At 32.2% G+C, this 22,389-nt stretch overlaps 2 protein-coding genes across 3 annotated transcripts in view; one reads left to right on the top strand and one right to left on the bottom strand.

Moving 5' to 3' along the window:
- The window catches only part of LOC126878774 (monocarboxylate transporter 3), a 166,859-nt gene that overhangs the window by 53,950 nt on the left and 90,520 nt on the right, over positions 1 to 22,389 (top strand). The window contains exon 1 of one of the 2 annotated variants that reach the window (XM_050641671.1): positions 22,113 to 22,303. The exons of the other annotated variant lie outside the window; for it this stretch is intronic. The gene's annotated coding sequence lies outside the window, so the exon portion shown is untranslated. Of the gene's footprint in view, positions 1 to 22,112; positions 22,304 to 22,389 lie in introns of those variants that run through there. 2 annotated transcript variants of the gene reach the window in all.
- LOC126878775 (uncharacterized) overlaps positions 1 to 22,389 on the bottom strand; it is a 103,885-nt gene that overhangs the window by 42,158 nt on the left and 39,338 nt on the right. The window lies entirely within an intron of this gene.

Genomic DNA, 22,389 nt, shown 5'->3' with positions numbered 1-22,389 from the left:
CAGATACTGTGTTAGTGCTAACAATTTGAGACTTTACCTTGTGTGGTTTGCTTAGAAAAGATGCGGTGAGATATATAAAAAATGGTTACTGCATTTTCGCTAAGTAACTCTGTCTAGAATAATTTAAATTTTTTTAGGAAAAATACAGTAGGAGTTGAGGAGAACTAATAATAATACTAATGATAGTTTGAACAAACATTTATTTAAGTTAGTTTTAAAGAGTAAATACTTAAACAGATACGAAAATATTGTAAATACACAACTATTTTTTTAACAGCAAAATAGTTTCAACAAACATACATTTTAAACAAATTGTTTTTGATATTATACAATACCGGCGCTAGGGTATAAGGGGTCTGCAAAAACTAGCATAAGGCGCCCTTCGTTTTTTTATAAATAGTATATAATAATATAAATAGTATTTTGTAAAACACCAATAAAAAAGCTCATTTTGGCGCCCCCCAAACAGGGGCGCCCTCCTGCAGTGCATCCCTTGCAGGCCTGTTATCGCCGGCCCTGATATTATACAGTATGTCCCTGTAAGTTGTATCCATATGGAAAACTTTCTTATTATTAATTTTACGAAAAAAAGTTATTCATCATAAAAAGCTTTGCATGATCCAAAACGTAACATTCAACCATCAGATATCAAATTTTTTGAATATTATACGAGGTATGTCAAAAAGTTTGAATTTCACTCAAGAGTAAAGTAGATTTATTTTTCACAATATTGAAAATTGCTTTTATTAAAATTTGTTTGAAATTATAAATTATATTCTAGTATGCAATTACATCCTTCTAATTAATTTTTTTTTGAAAAATTATGGATGCCTGTTCAGTTATTTCAATTCACATAACTCTTCTATTATTAATTTTACGAAAAAAGTGATTCTTAATAAAAAGTTCTGCATAGTCTAAAACCTAAAATACAACCATCTTATGTCAAATTTTATCAATTTTATACGAGGTATGTAAAAAGTATGAATTTCGCTTAAGAATAAAATACGTTTATTTTTCACAATATCGAAAATTGTTATTATGAAAAGTTATTTAGAATTAAAAACTATGTTTCAGTATGCAATTGCGTCCTTTTAATTGAAATATTCTGAACTATAAAGGTACTTTACATTAGATCTAAATTTATCTTTTTTGACATACCTCCTATATCATTGATAAAATTTGATATAAGATGGTTGTATTTTAGGTTTTAGACCATCCAGAACTTTTTCTTAAAAATTACTTTTTTTCGTAAAATTAATAATAAAAGGGTTATCAGAATTGAAATAACTGAAAATAATGTTAGTTATCCATAATTAAAAAAAATCAATTAGAAGGATGTAATTGCATATTAGAATATAGTTTTTAATTCCAAACAACTTTGCATAATATCAATTTTCAATGTTGTGAAAAATAAAGCTACTTTACTCTTGAATTAAATTCAAACTTTTTGACATACCTCGTATAACATTCATAAAATTTGATATAATATGGTTGAATCTTGGGTTTTGGACCATGCAGAACTTTTTATAAAGAATAACTTTTTTCGTAAAATTAATAATAAAAAAGTTTTCCATATGGATAGATACAACTTATAGGGACATACTGTATATTCTTTAACTTTCGTTTCTCACTCATCACGCACAGGCAAATTAATCCAAAAGTTTTTTCTGTTTTCAGGCATAACTGTATTAAGTTGCTTCAATAAGTTGTCACGTTTATTTTTTGAAATCCCATTGGTTTAGATAGTGATGGAGGGATTTCCACGTTTTTACATCAACTTTTGTTGTAAATCTGATATCGGATTAATGAGTTGTAATCGAAAAAATCACTACATATATACCAAATTTGATTGATGTTTATAAATTCAACTTCCACAGTAGATTTTTTATATACAGTGAGGGTTTCCATAAATTCGATTATACATAAATGGGGCCGTAGTTAAAAAACGCTCACACAGGTCGATTGTTATTTTTAGTTGTGCATTTTTTCCAATAAAAACTTTTCATACAGAGCGTGTCGTGTAGCAGTGGCCAACACCAACTTTATTATTTTAAATACAATACCCTGTATATTATACTATTTTTGTAATTATCAGAATATTCTTATTTTAGATACATCTCATGTTCAATCTACTATTTCTATCTTTAACCAAATTTTGAATAATCGAGGTTTGAAAAGTGAAATTTCTGGTACTTAAATTGCTTACAAAATCTAAACCGTTTGACCTAAAATGAAATTGTTTTCACATTAGTATCATGTCCGTAAACCTGTATTGCCCCAGTTACCCGTATATATTTTTTCACAGTTAGTGCTAGGTTTGTTCTAGTTTGTTCTGTAATTTGGAAGTTTGTTCTAAAAAATAAAAGAATTATTGAAAAAAATATGTGGCATTTTAACTTTACATAAATTTGTACGGCCCACTCGAAAACAAAAACTTTCTGGAATATTCTAACAGATAGCCACTTAGTGCTAGGTTTGTTCTAACACCAGGCGAAAGAGAGAATTTTACGTAAAGCTGTACTGCCTTATAAAGAATCCAAACTATTAGAGAAAATCTGAATAAACCACAAGTTAATGCTAGGTTTGTTCTGCATTTTTGCCAAAGCGTGTAATTTGTTCTGCATAAACAAAAAAAGATATAGAAGTTATAATGTGGCGCTCCAAGTTTACGTAAAGCTGTACTGCCCCATATAGAATCCAAACGATTAGAGAAAATCTGAATAAACCACAAGTTAGTGCTGAGTTTGTTTCAAAACGCGTAATTTGTTCTGCATAAACAAAAAAAAAGATATAGAAGTTATAATGTGGCGCTCCAAGTTTACGTAAAGCTGTACTGCCCCATATAGAATCCAAACGATTAGAGAAAATCTGAATAAACCACAAGTTAGTTCTAGATTTGTTCTGCATTTTTGCCAAAGGGTGTAATCTATTCTGCATAAACAAAAAAGATATACAAGATATAATGTTGCGCTCCAATTTTACGTAAGGCTGTACTGCCCCATATATAATCCAAACCATTGAATAAAATCTGAATATAGGTAATTCCACGAATATATGACTGTTTTAGATTATCGAGTCAACGGATATTTTAGTGTGCAACATAAAAAGTACGAAATTTATACCTGGTTGCACCAACGGATCTAAAGCTCCAGCTTAGCTAAGCTCTACTTATACATAGGGCCTCCTTGAGTATCACTTACGTTGCACCATAATTTTAGATTCTTACGTTATTATCAATTATATCTATTATTATATTATGGTATTCTTATTGTAATATACAGTAGAGCGTCGATAATCCGAACCCTGGTAATCCGAACGATCGCTAATCCGAACGCAAAAAAATTGTAAAATTAAAAAATATGATCACGGATTTTTGTTTTGTTTATGCAGAAATACATACAATATAAGTATTTGTTTATTATGCAGGTGTTTTATTCCTTGTAACTAAAACGTATGTACATAATATGTACTATGTTTATGAGCTTTGTATGTATTTTTAACATATGTTCGATAATCCGAACAAATTGATAATCCGAACTACCCCTGTACCACTTAGTTCGGATTATCGACGCTCTACTGTATTATAATTATATTATATTAATTCTAATGATATTCTCGACTTAAGCTTAAGATCTGTTGGTGCAACCGGGCATAAATGGCTCCAATAATTATTTCACTAATCAACAATGTAATATGCAATTTAGTTTCGTTCTTCATATTTTGCACAGTGAAGTATTCGTTGTTGAGATAATCCAAAACAGTCGTATATTCGTGGAATAGGGTATAAACCACCAAGTTAGTGCTAGATTTGTTCTGCATTTTTGCCAAAGCGTGTAATTTGTTGTGCGTACACAAAAAAGTTATTCCAGATACAGTATAGCGCTCTGCCATCTATTATAGGATCCGAACGATTGGAGGAAATCTAAATAGACCATAAGTTAGTGCTGTGTTTGTTTTGCATTTCTGCCAAAGCGTGAAATTTGCTAAAAAAAAAGTTAAACAATATATAAGGGAAAATGAAAATGTAGTATGTCAAAGTGTGTAAATAATTTTATTTCCTTAGCTGAGCGCTTTCGACATAAACGTCATCATCGGAGCTAATGGTCAAATACTAAAAAAGTACCGCTACATAGAGGTGTAAACAAGTGCATCTTAGGAATGTACATTTGATTTTTAAATTTTGAATGCTAACTTAGTCCTCCGTACAACAGCAAACAGCAAAAAAACAGAAAGAAACGGCCACATACACGTTGCACAAAAACATATAAACTTTTTTCATGGTCCGGGTGTCGATATCACCCGTCCATCCTTGGCCTAGTAACAAAAGCTGACTCCAACTATGTAACAACAGCTGAGTCAGCTGTTGTTACTAGGCCAAGGATGGACGGGTGATATCGACACCCGGACCATGAAAAAAGTTTATATGTTTTTGTGCAACGTGTATGTGGCCGTTTCTTTCTGTTTTTTTGCTGTTTGCTGTTGTACGGAGGACTAAGTTAGCATTCAAAATTTAAAAATCAAATGTACATTCCTAAGATGCACTTGTTTACACCTCTATGTAGCGGTACTTTTTTAGTATTTGACCATTAGCTCCGATGATGACGTTTATGTCGAAAGCGCTCAGCTAAGGAAATAAAATTATTTACACACTTTGACATACTACATTTTCATTTTCCCTTATTCATTCAAGTGTGTACAAACTTATCAGTCTTTCAACTATTTTTAAACAATATATTATGCGTTGCTTCAATTCTACCTAAAAATGTACTGCCCCATATAAAATCCAAAGAAAAATTTGAATAGACAACAACTAGTAAGTGATAACTTTAATAATTTAATAAGTGCCTAATAATTATAAGAATTTACTTTGCAGAATTTAAGAGTACCCCGCTGATAAAGTCGAAACGATAAAGGGACCTCTGCCACATCAGGTAATAAGTGGGGAAAAGGGCCGGCTTAAGAAATTTTATATTTCATTTGGTATTTACATAGGTACTTAGCATTACATACATATTTATTTTAAATAAATATCTAGATAATTAAGGGAAAAATATAGAAACTGATGGAGTATTAGGATTAATCAATTATTATATTTTTGGTAAATGGTATACATTTTTATATTATATTTTTCTGTGTCTATTCTTTATATCCAAATTTTGAAAGTTATTAACAATTTTTGTTGTTAAATAAATTGCAGGTGAAATAATAAAATAGTGATTAACTATTTAGATGGGAAATAAGCCACAATTAAATTGAAAAAAATAATTTTATTAACGTTTCGACGCCCAAATCGCGTGCCGTTGTCAGAACAAAATACTACTAAATTAAACAAAAATGCTGTTGCTAAGTAAAAAATTCTTCTAACAATTTATTTAATCTGACTTATTTATATTGGCAATTCAGACATACATTTTAAAGTAGAAGACTTTACAATGATATTGCCAATATTTATAAGTTGCGTTCCTGGGACGACTTTACTGAAAGATAGTTCATTCGATTACATAAAATCAACCCCAACTCAATAATATCCGTCACAAAAAAAATCATAGCATTTGATCTGTCTTTAAAAAGACAACCAAATGCAACGATGGCAGTAAAATTCTCGCGTTAGAGATTCCATAGTAAATCACGAGGGAAAACCAGGAAAAAACCTCTTGATACTATCCCGACATGGCAAGAATTTGGTCTTACATTTAATTTACTTTTAAAAAATAATACCAAATTCTGACTTTAATGTGTTTAAATTATAAATTATTATAGTTTATATTTTATGTAAGGGAAGAAAGTGAATATTACAATAATTTTATAATCAAAAATACGACAATAACCAATTATTGACGAAAAGTAGTTTGTGACAAGAGTGTTCATTTTATTTCATAGAAAAATATTATACAGGGTGGTTTATTGTATTCGCCTCGGTCTCTGTACGGAAAACGACTTGATATTTAAAAAAAAATTCTTCATAGAAATATACAGGACCATTAACACTACAGTCTAAAAATAATGTGAATTATGCAGGGTGCTCCAAAAGATAGTATATCAAAGTTATATTTTTTCTTATGGAACACCCTATATCAGGTAACATTTTTGAATTTCCCTTAAAAAATAAGCTATACTTTTATAAGGGCATAAGGGTTCTCCATTGGAACCGTGCAAATTCGGCAAAGCGACACCTGGTTTCTACGCTCTGCAACTTTATTCGCACTTTTAATTATATTGGCCAATTATATTAGTCCTGGTTACTGGACAATTGTCAACGCCATAGTCCAAAAAAATAATAAGGAGAAAAAATAATAAGAAGAAAAAATAAGATTCAGGTTATGTTATTAAAACGTAAACAATTGTATGTAGTAAATAAAATTAGTTATTAAAACGCAGTACTGAAAGCAAAATACAGTTAATTAAATTTACCTTTATATAATAATTGCATATAATATCAATACTGTGGAGCAATATATAATTTTTCTTATTCAACGAGAGTAGGTATGAAATGTACGTCAATTTGACAATTTCAATTGACGATATGAATTATTTAAGAAAGTTGCAATATTTCTCCGCTATTCGCGCACGATCGTTTCTCGTATCCCTTCCAAGTACTTGCACACCGCGAATACCTAAATTCAGGGTGTTTTGATTTACTTCGATTTTTATAGAAATGTAACGTTTTAGAAAAAAGTAAATATCTATGAATCTAAGAATCAGTGACAAATTTTTTTTTGGATCTTAATAATAGCCTACTCAGCGTTTTAAATAGATATTTATTGTAGCAAAATTTTGTATAGGGTGGTCAAAATATTAGATTGTTCTATTAACAAAATTCAAGGTGTAATAAGGTACTTATGTTAAATGAAACGTCCTGTCTTTTATTAGTTTATCGTATGTAAAATTTACTTAGCTTCCAATCTTTTTTAGGGTTTCCTATGCCTTTGTACATGGTGGTCAAAATATTAGATTGTTCTATTAACAAATTGAAGCTGTAATAACATACTTATTTTAAATGAAACACCCTAGGGATTTAGAGATTTTTCGTATATCTCAAAATTTAAGACCTTTATGACATCTCAAATAAAGTTTTCTTAAAATAAACCCAAAATTCACCCCGTTAAATATTTCACTTTACTTTTGAAACGTTGTGTATGTAAATATTACCTTTTATTTTTTTATTTATTTATTATTAAGTTGTCGATCAACAACATACCAGATCTTTGTGCTAAGGCAAATACTGGAAAAAACCAATGAATTGTCCTAAGAAATAAATTGTATGAAGTCATGGATAATGTCCACATCCTTGCTGGCAAGGTGTACTGGCCAGATGTGCTGGGGTGTTTAACATAGCTCTGGAAAAGGCGATCAGACATGCCCGAATAGACAACAGAGGAAATATTTTTAATAAGTCATCCCAAATTTTGGCATATGCAAATGACGTGGACCTAGTTACTCGCACAACACGCAAGCTAGAAAAAATGTATACCACCTTCTTAAACTCCTCAAAAAATATGGTCCTGCAAGTAAACGAGAAGAAAACTAAGATGATGGCATCAACACCCAAAAATAGAGCCAGAAACATCGGTCACCAATTCACGGTTGATAACTCTACTTTTAAGTGGTGGACAAATTCACATACTTAGGCTCCCTGATCACAAAGGAGAACGTCATGACGGAAGAAATCAAGCGAAGGATAATCCTAGCAAACAAATGCTATTTTGGACTAAGTAGACATATGAAAAGCAAAAACTTAGGCCAAAAAACAAAAATAACCATATACAAAACCCTTATACAACCATTGTTGATATATGAATGAGAGACATGGACCATCTCCAAGGCAGACGAAAACCTTATGCTTATATTTTAACGAAGGATCCTCGGAGGAATATTCGGTGGCATCTGTGAAAATGGCATTTGGAGGATGAGGTACAACTACGAGGTATACCACAGATATAAACAAAAATTTGGTGGTAAAGACGTAGTATCTCTTATAAGAATAGAAAAATTAAGATGGGCAGGACATCTAGCAAGATCACAGCAGAACAACCCTTCTAGAAGAGCTCTTATGTCACAACCTGTGGGAAGTAGAAATAGGGGTAGGCCAAAACTCAAATGAAAGGATGGTGTAGATGAGGATGGGAGAAAAATAGTCGCAGCAAACTGGCAACGGTTGGCAATGGGTAGGACTGACTGGCGTAATAGACTTGGGAAGGTCGAGGCTCTTTCATACGGCTGTAGCACCATTGATGATGATGATAATTTATTATATTTATTAATAAGCTACCGCTTTTATTTATTTTATTACTCTGTATCTAAAAATTTAAAACGTTTTAGACATACGTTCATATAAAATAAACCAAAGAATCCGCTTAAATAGTATACCTTACTTTTGAAACACCCTGCATATTGACTAACATCTGTTTAAGTGTATCTAAATTTGTGAGTTTTATTGCTAAAAAGTACGCTAAAGATGCGCCTGATCGATCTTTCCAAATTCAAATTGTTTCTCCCGTTTTTTGCACAATTTCCACAGCCGGTCCAGTCAGTTTGACTAAATATAAATAGTCTATAATTTTGGGCTCATTTTCTTTGTTGAGACTTAAACTAATGAGAGTCTTTTGAAATTACGCTTGAATGATAATACATATTATTTGATCTGATGTTATGTACCTACAGTTGACTTGGCAATAAGCCGGTCTTGGTAGCTTGGGTAACTCTGATGATTATACAACAATAGAGTTTTTACAAGGGATTATTCAGCTATTCAGCTTTACAGCTGTTATTAAAATAACTTTTATATTGAAACACTAAATTTCTGGATACAGATACATTTTTCGAGATGCGATATCTATAACAAAATAAAAACTGAAATAATGAGAAATTTCAAATTCAGCAGCAAAACTTGCATTTTTTAGGATCAATAAAAATTCAGTTTATCTGTGACACACAGTATTTGTCAAGGAAGGGAATCAAGAATTAGCAAAATGCAATAAATGTAACCATATCTATGTGTTCCGTTTGTGGAAGAGACTTTAATTGTTGCTACGTTTTTAAGCAATTTTTTTGCTCCCATCCAGGTTTTTGTCTGGAAAATTGTACATTTGTCGAGTTAACCGACATTCCAACAACAGTTACCTTAAAAAACAAAACATACCAAATTAAAGGCATTGTATTTAGTGCTATACGAGCCCCGAATCATATTGTTTCCGTAAACGTTTGGACTTTATGCGGGCACTACAGTTTTAGATAAAATTGAAGCGCCACATTATATCTTGTATAACTTTTTTGTTTATGCAGAACAAATTACACGCTTTGGCAACACTACAGAACAAACCTAGCACTAACTTGTGGTTTGCTCACATTTTCTCTAATCGTTCGGATTTTATATGAGGCAGTAGAGCTTTACGTAAACTTGGAGCGCTCCATTTTATCTTGTATATCTTTTTTGTTTATGCAGAACAAATTACACACAATTCTCTAATCATTTGGATTATATATGGAGCAGTACAGCTTTACGTAAAATTGGAGCGCCACATTTTATCTTTTACATCTTCTTTGTTAATGCAGAATAAATTACACGTTTTGGTAAAAATGCAGAACAAACCTAGCACTAACTTGTGGTTTATTCAGATTTTCTCTAATCGTTTATATTATATATGGGGCAGTACAGCTTTACGTAAAATTGGAGCGCCACATTTTATGTTGAATAACTTTTTTGTTTATGGGAAACTAATTACTCGCTTCCGCCGGGAGGTAGAACAAACCTAGCACTAAGTGGCTATCATCTGTTTGAATATTCCGGAAAGTATTTGTTTTCGAGTGGGCCATACAAGTTTATGTCAAGTTAAAAAGCCACATATTTTTTTCAATAATTCTTTTATTTTTTAGAACAAACTTCAAAGTTACAGAACAAACTAGAACAAACCTAGCACTAACTGCTACAGTTGTGAAAAAATATATTGGGAACTGGGTCAATACAGGTTTACAGACATATTAGTATCTTAATTTTTGATAAGGTATCTTATAGCTTTAAAACCCAGACATGACTGAATTCGATTCAAAATGACAACTTTTGAAATTTGGCGCGGCCACGACAATTTTCGTTCCTTATTTGTATTACAACACCACTAGGTAGCTTATTAACAACTAAGATTGTAATGTAAAACCAATTTTGCAAATAAATTTAGTGCTCTGAAGATATTGGTTGGACATAGTGAAATTAATAACATATAAATAATGTTTTATAATTCACAAAATTTATGACCTAACAACTTTTAAATTAGTAATACAAACGTTTACCATACTTTGAAAAAGTCTGATAAAGTTCCAGACTAAACGTCAGCCAATTACAATTTTTACTTATAAGCCCAAAAAACAACACCCATCCTGAACTTTCCAGCCGTGAGAACTTACATACTCTAAAAACATTACTGTTGTCAGATATGTCCTCAAAATCACCAATAGTCAATAGGCACAACAGTTTGGGGACATGTCCTCAAACTAACCGTTTCCCAAAACAAAAGTTTGAGGACGGTCCCCAAACTTGACTAATGTCCTCAAACTCACCATTAAGTAACCGATACTGTCCCCAAACTTTACGAGTTACATATATATATATATATATATATATATATATATATATATATATATATATATATATATATATGTGTGTAAAGAAAAACTATTGTTTATTTTTTCTTTAATATTTATTTATATTCTCATTTTGTTACGCCACTGTCAAAACATTAAGTTCTTCTTCTTATTTTTATGTTGACTTATGACTTGTGAGGTGTTTTGACAGTGACAATTAATTATGTTCCATTATTGAAATAATATTTGTTACCTGTTTAGAATAAATTAGAATCTAGAATATAAGCTTTAAATGTTGTTTCTTTTCTTACAGGTAATGTATTTGTAAATCGTTAATATTGTACGTAAAATAATAAAGTTCCTTTTCTTACAGAGAGAAACACAATTAAGTTTTTATTCACCAAAAGTTTGACGGTTAAAAACATTATTACATATACATACATATATACATGCACTTATTTTTAATAATTTGAAAATACATAATATAATATGTTTTATTTTTCTCTTCAACGGGCACTTTATGCGGAACGACTACTGTCCGTTCAAGGGAGAGTTCACTGTATTCCATTAATTATTGGCAATGTGCTAATTAAATATGCCAATCATATTGGAAGGATTGAAAGTCGAGTGGATGCGCATAATTAACAATTAAAAAACAACGGTCTATATTAAAATAAGCCCCGATTACTCCTCAGAATCTTGAAATTTAATGACAACCTCACTTGGCAACCTCAAAAATAATAATTTACATATGAGTTTTAAAGTCTCAAAAAAGCATATTTTCGCATTTATCAGATTTTAAATCGCTTATAACTTAAAACTTATCACTTTTGAGAAAAATCAAGAGATCTTGTTTTGTTTATTGCTCGAAACTACCTATAAATTATTTTCCGGAGCAAAAAGGTGAACTTTTGAATTTGTTCTAAAAAATTGTTTAAAAAATTTCGGCCGGCGCCCTTCTGATTTGCTTAAAAGGGACATTTTTGAAGAGGAATCCGCAAATCGAAAATTTTTCATACGGGAACAGTCTCGAAACATGGACCAAAATAAAAAACTAAAATATAATCTTCTAATTTATTTAATTGAAGAGATTCCCGCCAAAGTGAATCATTACATGACTAAAGACGGCGTACTTCCTTAATTAGATCTATGCGATATTCGTTAAAATTAATTTGGTAATAGATGGAAGTTCGTAACTTGTATAATTACTATCTTAAGTGTGTGAATCAAGCATCAGGCGTTAAATCCTTGTGATACGATTAATACCCACACACATTTAAAATTATTTCACACAAAGCGAATTTTCTTATAAATGCACGGAAAGCTATTACGTGAAAAGATTTCGAAGTCATAAGAAAGAAGATTGATATTACCAGAGACAAAACTATTGAGATATTATTCATATAACTAAGAGCCGGTATATGTGACATTTGATAATCATTTTAGGCACGATAAAAGTCTATAACTTAAATATAACCTAAAAGAAAACGTATGAACACTAAGCCGTCACTTTTTAGTAGCACATACTAAAATTTTCACTTATGGACGAGATAAAAATGCTCGTAAATTAAAAAGGTACCCTCCCTCACTCCCATAATTTAATATGTTTAATTTCTTTTAAAGTTCTATGTAATTCAAAATAAGACTCAGCATAATTTTAGTCTACACCCCTTTCCCCCTACCCCAACACCAAAAACTTCATTTTTCGTTTATATTTTTTTTAGGTGGGATGCAATCAATTATAAAATTCCAAAAAATTCACACACATATTCGAGGCTTTCACAAAATATGTCTCTTTTTATAGAACCGTAGGTGGAGTTGTACAATACCTCAAAAAAAATTATTTTTTTTAAAAAGCGTATAACCATTTTTTGTAGTTCGCTGCAGGTCTATTTTTTTATTTTGTGTATTTTATCAAACACTATATTATTTCTAATTTTTTCAGATATTTTCGTTAGGTTTGCCTCCTTCAGTAATCCAATACAACTTGGTTTGTTGGGGGGTTTGAACATGTTTCTCCCATTTTTAAATGTTCTAAAGGACTTAGTTAATTCAATTTACATATATTATAAACTATAAAAAACAATGATTTGATATATTTTGAAGCCTATAAAATAGGAAAAATCCTCAAAACCCCTTAAAAACCAGTTTTTCGGATTTTTGAAGGTGGCGATCCTTACGGAAAAATCTGAAAAAAATCCTTAAGAATATAAAAAAAAAGAAAATAAAAAAATACACCTGGAGTCGACTCCAAAAAAAAGTTATGCGCTTTTTTCCAAGAAAAAAAATGTTGATGTTATGTACACAAAACCTACAGGTCTATAAAAAATTGATATACCTATTTTGTGAAAGCTTTAGGAGCGAATTTTTTTAAATTTTAAAATTGATTGCATCCCATCTAAGAAAAATAAAAACTAAAAATGAAACTTCTGATGGTGGGGGAAGGGGGAAGGAAGTGGTGGGTTAAAATTACGCTGAGACTTATTTTTTAATCACATAGAACTTAAAAATATGAAGAAAATTGAATTCTGTGACTGAGGGAGGATACCTTTTAATTTATTTATCCCGTCCATAAGTGGAAAGTTTGATGCGCCATTGTCGACGCATATACCATTAAAAAGGCACAGTGTTCATACGCTTTCTTTTAGGTTCTACTAGTAGGTATATTTAAGTGATAGTTCGTCCGTTATAACTTTTCCCATGCGTCACAATTCATTTTCAAACAAATTAAGTCAAAACATAAAGTGAAACGAACATCGATGTGTATCTACATTTTGTATACTGTATACTATGTACTACACACATCGGCGTACGTTTCACTTTATGTTTTGACTTAATTTGTTTGAAAATGAATCGTGACGCATGGGAAAAGTTATAGCGGACGAACAATATCGACTGTTATCGTGCCTAAAACGATTAGCAAATTTCACCTATACCGGCTCTTAGTCTATAAAAGTGAAAAATATTTCATTTATATTATCGGAGTCTTTGTATAATTATATGAATTACGCAGACTTAAATGGAATGTTTACTAAGTTCAATTCAGTTACTAGGAGAAAACTTACCTCATAGTAACTGAAATGGTTTAAAAAATCTAACTCACCCATGTTGGGAAAATGGAGCTTCGCAGTCAACGCTGCTGGACAAATGGACCAACGTTAGAACGCCACAGCCACAATACAACAATGGAGACCTTTCAAAGGTAGACGAGCAAGAGGGAGACCACGGATGAGATGGGTTGATGATATCAAAAAGTCGGAACAAACTGTAAGTAAGTTGCTCAGGATATAGATTGATGGAAGGAGTTGGGATAGGCCTATTTCCAAAACTGGACGTTAGAAGGCTAAGAAGAACAAGATCCATGCTGGTTACTTACTCATTAAAACGTTATTATCTAATGCAGTCACATTGCAAAATGTGACTGCATTTAATTCAAACATATTTTAATAAGTTTCTCTATTCATTTCGGCCCTACGGAAGCTATACAGTGCGTCCATAAAGTATCGCATAAATTCATTATTAGCTAAATTAACATTATTACAAATTTCCGAAACAGGTCGATTTTTATTTTTTAAATTACGATTTTTCGGCATATATATCATACTAGTGACGCCATCCATCTGGGCGTGATGACGTAATCGATGATTTTTTTTAATGAGAATAGGTGTCATCTGATATCTCATTTGAAAGGGTATTCAGTAATATAAACATTAAAATAATTATTTATACAGAGTGTCCAAAAAATATTTTTTAATGAAATTAATTGAGACAAAAAGAAGAATGAATGTAATTTATTTAATCCAAGATACGTTTTACTGTTGTCAGAAAACAGGAAAAAAATGTTTATTTGACAAATAAATATTCTTTCTCGCTTAAATTCAATGTTAAAACTGCCACCCACCCGCCTCTTTGCAGTTTGAACATTTCATGTAAGCTAAAATCAAGGTTTATTTTTCGAATAAATCTTTTTTCTGTTTTCTGACAGCATTAAAATGTATTTAGAATTAAATAAATTACATACATTCTTCTTTTTGTGTCAATTAATTTAACAAAAAAAACATTTTTTTGGACACCCTGTATAGATAATTATGTTAATATTTATATTACTGAATAGAAAATTGAATACCCTTTCAAATGAGCTATCACATGACCCCTATTCCTATTTAAAAAAATCATCGATTACGGCATCACGCCCAGACGGATGACGCCACTAGTATAATATACAGGGTGTTAGTAAATAAGTATGAAAAATTTTAAGGGCTAATTCTACATGAAAAATTAATGCCAGTTTGCTCTATAAATATATGTCCGCAAATGCTTAGTTTCGGAGATACGGGGTGTTGAAATTTTTATTTCAAACTGCCAATTTATTTATTTCTCTAAGCCCAGTTGAGCTATGAAAATGAAATTTGGTGAGTTTTAGGAGGTAGTTATTACGAATTTTATGACATACAATTAAGAATTTTGTATTCATCATTGGCGCGCCTACGGGCAATGGTCTGAATTATTTTAAAGAAAAAAATAGTACGCCACTGAGATATTTCGAATTAAAAATTATTTTTAAATTCCACGTCTAATTTATGATAAAAAACCTTTCTTGCCTTTTTTTCATATAATGCACCGTTTTTATGCAGAAAAATAAAACATCTTGGCGCGTATTTTTCATTTCTTAATACATCATCAAGAACTATCCAATATAATAATACTAAACTAGAACAATAACAGAAAATATTACTAGTAAGATTTCAACTAGGTGCAAAGCTGCAAGAAATGTTTAAAATGATCTCCTTTACAGATAACAGAAGAATCTTATATTCATCATTGGCGCGCGTACGGGTAATGGTCTGAATTTTTTGAAGAAAAAAATAGTACGCCACTGAGATATGTCAAACTAAAAATCATTTTTGAATTCCTCGTTCAATTTACGACAAAAAATCTTTCTTTCCTTTTTTTCATACGAGGCGCCGTTTTTATACAAAAAAATAAAACATCTTAACACTTACCAAGTATTTGAGGTAGTTTCCATATGCATAGAACCTTAGTTCAAATACTTTGTAAACGTTAAGATGTTTAATTTTTTGCGTAAAAACGGCGCCGCATATGAAAAAAAGGCAAGAAAGATTTTTTGTCGTCAATTGAACGAGGAATTCAAAAATGATTTTTAGTTTGACATATCTCAGTGGCGTACTATTTTTTTCTTCAAAAAATTCAGACCATTACCCGTACGCGCGCCAATGATGAATATAAAATTCTTCTGTTATCTGTAAAGGAGATCATTTTAAACATTTCTTGCAGCTTTGCACCTAGTTGAAATGATATTAGTAATATTTTCTCTTATTGTTCTAGTTTAGTATTATTATATTGGATAGTTCTTGATGATGTATTAAGAAATGAAAAATATGCGCCAAGATGTTTTATTTTTCTGAATAAAAACGGTGCATCATATGAAAAAAAGGCAAGAAAGGTTTTTTATCATAAATTAGACGTGGAATTTAAAAATAATTTCTAATTCGAAATATCTCAGTGGCGTACTATTTTTTTCTTTAAAATCATTCAGACGATTACCCGTAGGCGCGCCAATGATGAATACAAAATTCTTAATTGTATGTCATAAAATTCGTAATAACTACCTCCTAAAACTCACCAAATTTCATTTTCATAGCTCAACTGGTCTTAGAGAAATAAATAAATTGGCAGTTTGAAATAAAAATTTCAACACCCCGTATCTCCGAAACTAAGCATTTGCGGACATATGTTTCTCGAGCAAACTGGCATTAAATTTTCATGTAGAATTAGCCCTTAAAATTTTTCATACTTATTTACTAACACCCTGTATATGCCAAAAAATTATAATTTAAAAATAAAAACCGGCCTGTTTCGGGAATTTCTAATAATGTTGTTAATTTGGCTAATAATAAATTAATGTATGCGTTACTTTATGGGCGCATTGTATATTCATTGGTCAAAACTATGATTTCTTAAGGAACTTAAATCTTAGTCTTTTATTAGGTATAATTAGCTTAGGTTAGGTTCAATATGAGTGGGCTCTGAACCACCCTTCCACTCGAACTAATAGATGCATTGCGGTTCTTTAGGTATAGTTTTTGTTAAAGTATCTACTCTTTATACAAATGGTAAATATTTGTGTCCTAAGGTTATGTATATTTAAAACTGATATCTGATGTATTGCAAGTGTAAGTTATTCTCGACTTGGCCAATACCCAATGCTAAGGGACCGAGTAACAATCACGTTGACATAGAGCTTCACAACTGACGAACCTCTATGCTGACGATCTCACAATGTATAGGAAATCATTTTGAATAAGTGGAGGAGAAACTGCCTTAAAAACAATGACAGCATACTACCTGCAGAATTCCCTGAGACCCAAGCCTTCTAAAACCAAAGTCTGCGCCTTCCACCTTCCCGCAAAGGAAGCCAAGCGAAAACTCCAAATTGAATGGAATGGTAATACCATGTAATACATTAAAATTAGAACACACATACCAACCTATTTGTCTTGGAGTAACTCTGGACCAGTCCCTCACTTACAGACAACATTTCATAAAAACGGGAGGGAAAGTAACAACTAGGAACAGCATCCTTAGAAAGCTAACGGGAAGTAAATCGGGAGCATATCCTGGTGTTTTAAGAACAACGGCACAGGTACTGTGCTTTTCAACTGTTGAATATGCGTGCCCTGTTTGGGGCAGATCTGCCTACACCAGACAAGTTGATGCTGCGCTAAATGAGACATGCAGGATAGTAACGGGGTGCATGAAACCAACGCCACTGTCAAATCTCTATAGAGCAGCGGGATTTGTAGAACCCTCGATACGCAGAGGTATTGCAGAGCTCATACAGAAAATTAAACAGATTGCGGGCGAGCGACATGCCCTATGGACCGACCAATCTCCAGACTAGACTTTAAAACGTGGAAAACTATGAATAGGATAAGAACAGGGGTCGCTCCAGTAAAATCAAACATGGTAAAATAGAGGAAAATAGACCAAGGTGATGCGAATTGCGACTATGAAGAAATACAGAATATATGGAACATCTTCTTACATGCAGAAACTGTCATCATCGCTGTATCCTCGAAGATTGGTGCCTCGCCAACAAAGATGGGACCGACGTAGCCCGATACTGGACCGAAATTCTATAAATGACATGTCCGGACACTTCTTCTCTTCTCTTCTTTCTCGAAACTCCTTATGCCCCTCAGGGGCGTCGGAGGTTTTATTCATCTTCTATCCATCTCTTCCATTTCTTGCGGTCCTTTACTAACTCTTTCATTTGTTGATGTGTTTTTCCTTTTTCCTGTCCAATTTCTATAATATGATCGATCCATCTCTTCCTTGGCTTCCCTTTCCTTCTTTTACCACATCTTTTCGATTCCATCACCTGCTTTGGTAGTCTTCCCTGGTCCATACCATTTTAATTTTCTTTTTTGTATCTTGGTTATTATCGATTCCTGTTTCAGTCTTTGTCTAATATCTTCATTTCTTATTCTGTCCAATTTCGTTTTTCCTGCTATTTCTCTTAGCTGCTTCATCTCCGCTGCGTTTATTGTACTGTCTATTTTTGCATTGTTTACCCATGTCTCACTTGCATATATTAAAGTTGGTACAGATATTGCGTTGTATACCTTCAGTTTTATTTCTTTATCTATTTCTTCCTTTCCAAATATTGTTTTATTTAGTGCATAGTAGATCTTATTTGCTTTTTTCGATTAATTTTTGCATTTTCTCTTTATTGTCTGCTACTAAGTCATCTGCATATAGTATTCCCTCCATTCTCACTGGTACTAAATTCCTGTACCCTATTATTGACTGTAATTGCCTTGACCTTCTTTTAGCGCTCTTCGTTACTCTATCCATTACTAATATAAATAAAACTGGGCTGAGACTGTCCCCTTGTTTTATTCCTCTCCTTAGGTTTATTATTGGCGATCTGTTTCCGTTTATTTGTACTTTAGCAAGTACGTTTCTATATGTACTTTTTACCACGCTTACTATCTTTTGCGGGATTTGCAGATCTTCCATTACTGGCCATATTACTTCTCTATTTATATAATCAAAAGCAGCTTTAATATCTATAAACGTAATATATAAGTCTTCTCCTATTTCGTTTTTCCCTTCAATTATATTTCTCAGTATGTATATATTATCTGTTGTTCCTCTTTCTTTCCTAAAAACCGCTTGTTCTTCTTCTAGTTTTCCGTCCAGTTCTTTCCTGAGCTTCCTTTATATTATCCCGGTGTAGACTTTATATGCCACTGATGATAAGCATATAGCCCTATAGTTATCACATTCCGCTTCATCTCCTTTCTTGTGTATTGGTATCAATAAATTTTCTTCCCAGTCTTCCGGTATCTTTTCTGTTCTCTATGCTTCCCTCATTATTTCCAGTAGCCAAAGCTTGCCTCGTTCTCCCACGTACTTCATCATCTCCGGATCTATGTCATCGGCACCTCCCGCTTTTCCAATCTTTATTCTTGCCAATCCTTCTTCAATATCTTTGATATGAATTTCGTCTCCTCGATTGTCTCTGTCCACTTCTCTTGCCTGCTGTCCTCTCTCCTCATTTTGTTGGTTACTTGCCTCGAATTTTTCTTTATAGTGCTTATTCCATATGGTTAGTATGTCTTGTATGTTTGTTTTCAATTCATTTCGCTCATTTCTAATTCCTCTTATTTGTTTCCTTTTTGTTCCTTTCATGCTTCTTATTTTATACCAAAACTGTTTATTGTTATTCCCAAAACGTTCGTTCAATTCTTCACCGAATTCCTTCCAGCTCTTCTTCTTCGCATCTTTTACTAGTTCTTTCACTATATTTCTCTGTCTTCTGTATTAGTCTCTGTCTTGCTCTTCATTTGTGTTTATGTATCGCTTCCACATTTCTGTCTTCTTTTTATAGCTTGCTATATTTCCTTATTCCACCATCCAGTTTTTATTATTCTTCCCATTCTTTCTGATTCCACATACTTGTTTTGCAGTGTTCCATAACGTGTCTCTCAATTTTTTCCATCTCCCTTCCATATTCCATATTTCCTCATTGTTTTCATGCTGTTCCAGTATTTTATCTGTCTCTCTTTGGTATAACTTCCTCATTTCCATATTTTTCATCTTATGTATTGCTATTCTTGTATATTCAGGACTCTCTATTATTTCCATTAGTTTCATGTTTATCTCTGCTGTCACTAGTCTGTGTTGGGTACCGAGTTCGGCTTCGTTCTCTGTTTTTATATTTTGTATCGTTAGTTCTGCGCCTCGAGGATATACTATGTAGTCAATTATGCTTCTCGCATTTCTTTCTTCTGCTACGTATGCATATTTTTCGTTTCTCGGTTGATACCAGAAAGAATTACCTATAAACAAGTCATTTATTTGGCAGAAACTTATCATTCTTCTACCATTTCTATTTATCGTCTCTTCTCCATACCTTCCCAAGCAGCCTGATGCCATATTTTCATAATTTCCTATTCGTGCATTCCAGTCTCCTAGTAAAATGATGTTTTTGCTTTCCTCTTGTATCTCATCAATAAGTTTCTGTATCTCATCATAGAATAGTTCTGTTTTTTCATGCTCTGTTCCTTCTACCGGTGCATATACCTGTATGATGTGACATTCTTCTTCTTCTAACTCTATTGTCCGGACACAATAAAGTAAAATACAAGTGAAAAATTAAAATCAAGATGTAGCCAGAATAAAAAAAAACGTAAAATGTGGACCATGGTTAATTAACAGGTGGTTAGCGGAACCATAAGACATATCACTATAGATACAGATATGACAGGCGTACGTCTAGTAGTCAAAAAATAAAGGCCAAAGCAACAAAGTTTCCATAACAATTTTCACTTCAAATCATACACGTGCTAGTCTTGTCAAGATCGTGTTGCATGCCAAACATACAACCTAGTAATGACTATATTTCCGTCTTCTATGCATATTAATAAATCTCCTACAACTTATTAATCGATTTCTACATGTTTGGTTGTTGTAAAAGGTAATAATTAATTTATACAATGCAAGCTATAAATTCTACCATTTACAGGGTCGGATGAAGCTCATTAGTCACCGATCACCTCTGGGATCGGAAGTAGTCTTTAAGATCTGTGTTTAACAACATAGGAAGTTATCGAAATAATATCCTAATAAGAGTATATCTACTGACATGTTTTTATTTACAATATATCTGGTAGTGGGCTAGATTTGGTGTTAACGGAAGTTCATAGAATAGTTTAGCCAAGTGGGTAGAGTGTATAGTTCTGGTTCTGAAGATACATACATTTTCGGTCCAAGACAATCTAATTCTACTTTGTAAAAGTAAGTAATTTTTTGAAGTTATAGTTCTTTAGGAGCGTTGGGAGTAAATTTATATGTGCGCGAATTCATCAAAAGTCTTGGTCCTGAGCGCAGCTGAAACGAGAGAGAGAGAGAGAGAGAGAGAGAGAGAGAGAGAGAGAGAGAGAGATGCAAATAATAGACGTAGAACTATAAAACCGTAGCGAAACTGGGTCAAATATAATCAAAGATGTCATACATGCAGTAAAATTGGCAAAACATAAAGCTGCAGTCCCTGACGAGATACTAGCAGAAATCACTATACTAATCACAGAAAAGGGAGGCCAAGGCACGAATTGGGCTGTAGATCTATTATAGGATGGATGGAATCACGGAAGATTAAATAGAAATACTAAAATACTTGTACAACACCATATATGTATTATGTATGATAAAGGCGTCTTTATAAAAAAAATGGTTTAAGCGGAAGTTCATAACTTTATCAAAAAACCTAATACTAGAGGGTGCAGTGACTATCGTACGATCAGCTTAATGAGCCACGCTTTCAAAATATTCTTGAAAATCATACATTAAATGATTTCCAGGAAACTTAAGCAAGATATTGGTAACGTTTAGCTTCAGAAACGCAATGGGTACAACGGAGGCGTTGATTACCCTTATGTATTGGTACAAAGATGTGTGGTTGTTAACAAGCCGTTATAAATATGTTCCTTTATTATATCAAGGCATTTGACGAAGTTCGAGATATCTGCCTTCTGCAAGTGGCTTCTGTAAAAGCTAGAAGATTAGAAATGTTTGAGATGTCGGCTTATAGAAGAGTCTTAAAAATAAGCTGGGTGGATAAAATTACCAAGAACGACGTTTTGAAAAGAATGAGAAAGAAGGAAATTTTGAATATAATCAAAATAAGAAGATTGCAGCATTTGGGTCATGTTATGAGAGCATAGATTTCATATCATAAAAATAGACTTACCTCGTAAATACCTACATAAATCATAATGTTATACCAAAAATATTTGTTAACAACTAATATTATTAAATTGTTCAAGAATACATTAAAAACATGTTATTCATTTCCTAAGTACCTTCTCCATGTACAGCCGATTTATCTGTATAATTTCAACAAAGTTTAGTTTTTAAAAATCCTGTGAGAAGTGATTGGTAGTATTACTTTACATATTTTTATAGATAATTGTTGATAATCTAGTCGTTACCAATTATTTATCTTCACTCGCGCTGTTCCCGTGGTAGGGTAGGATGGTTGCGTTAAGATTTTGAACGGCAGTTCACATCGGGTTTTAAAAATAATCCCTAAAATTAACGAGTTGGATTCTTGTAAAAAGTAATTATAACATAGTGATCAGTGATCAGTTAATAACTATCGCGAAAAACTGGCAGAGAAGAATTTCTAACTAAGTTCAAGGTATGATTATTTAATTTTTGAGTATTATTTACTTTATATAAAAAATAGGTAATAAATGGTAATGACTCTACACGTCTACACTCCTA

The sequence above is a fragment of the Diabrotica virgifera genome, chromosome 1 (assembly GCF_917563875.1).
Source record: "Diabrotica virgifera virgifera chromosome 1, PGI_DIABVI_V3a".
Lineage (NCBI taxonomy): Eukaryota > Metazoa > Arthropoda > Insecta > Coleoptera > Chrysomelidae > Diabrotica > Diabrotica virgifera.
Note: the sequence above shows the minus strand (reverse complement) of the source record. Positions and strands in the feature narration are given on the sequence as shown.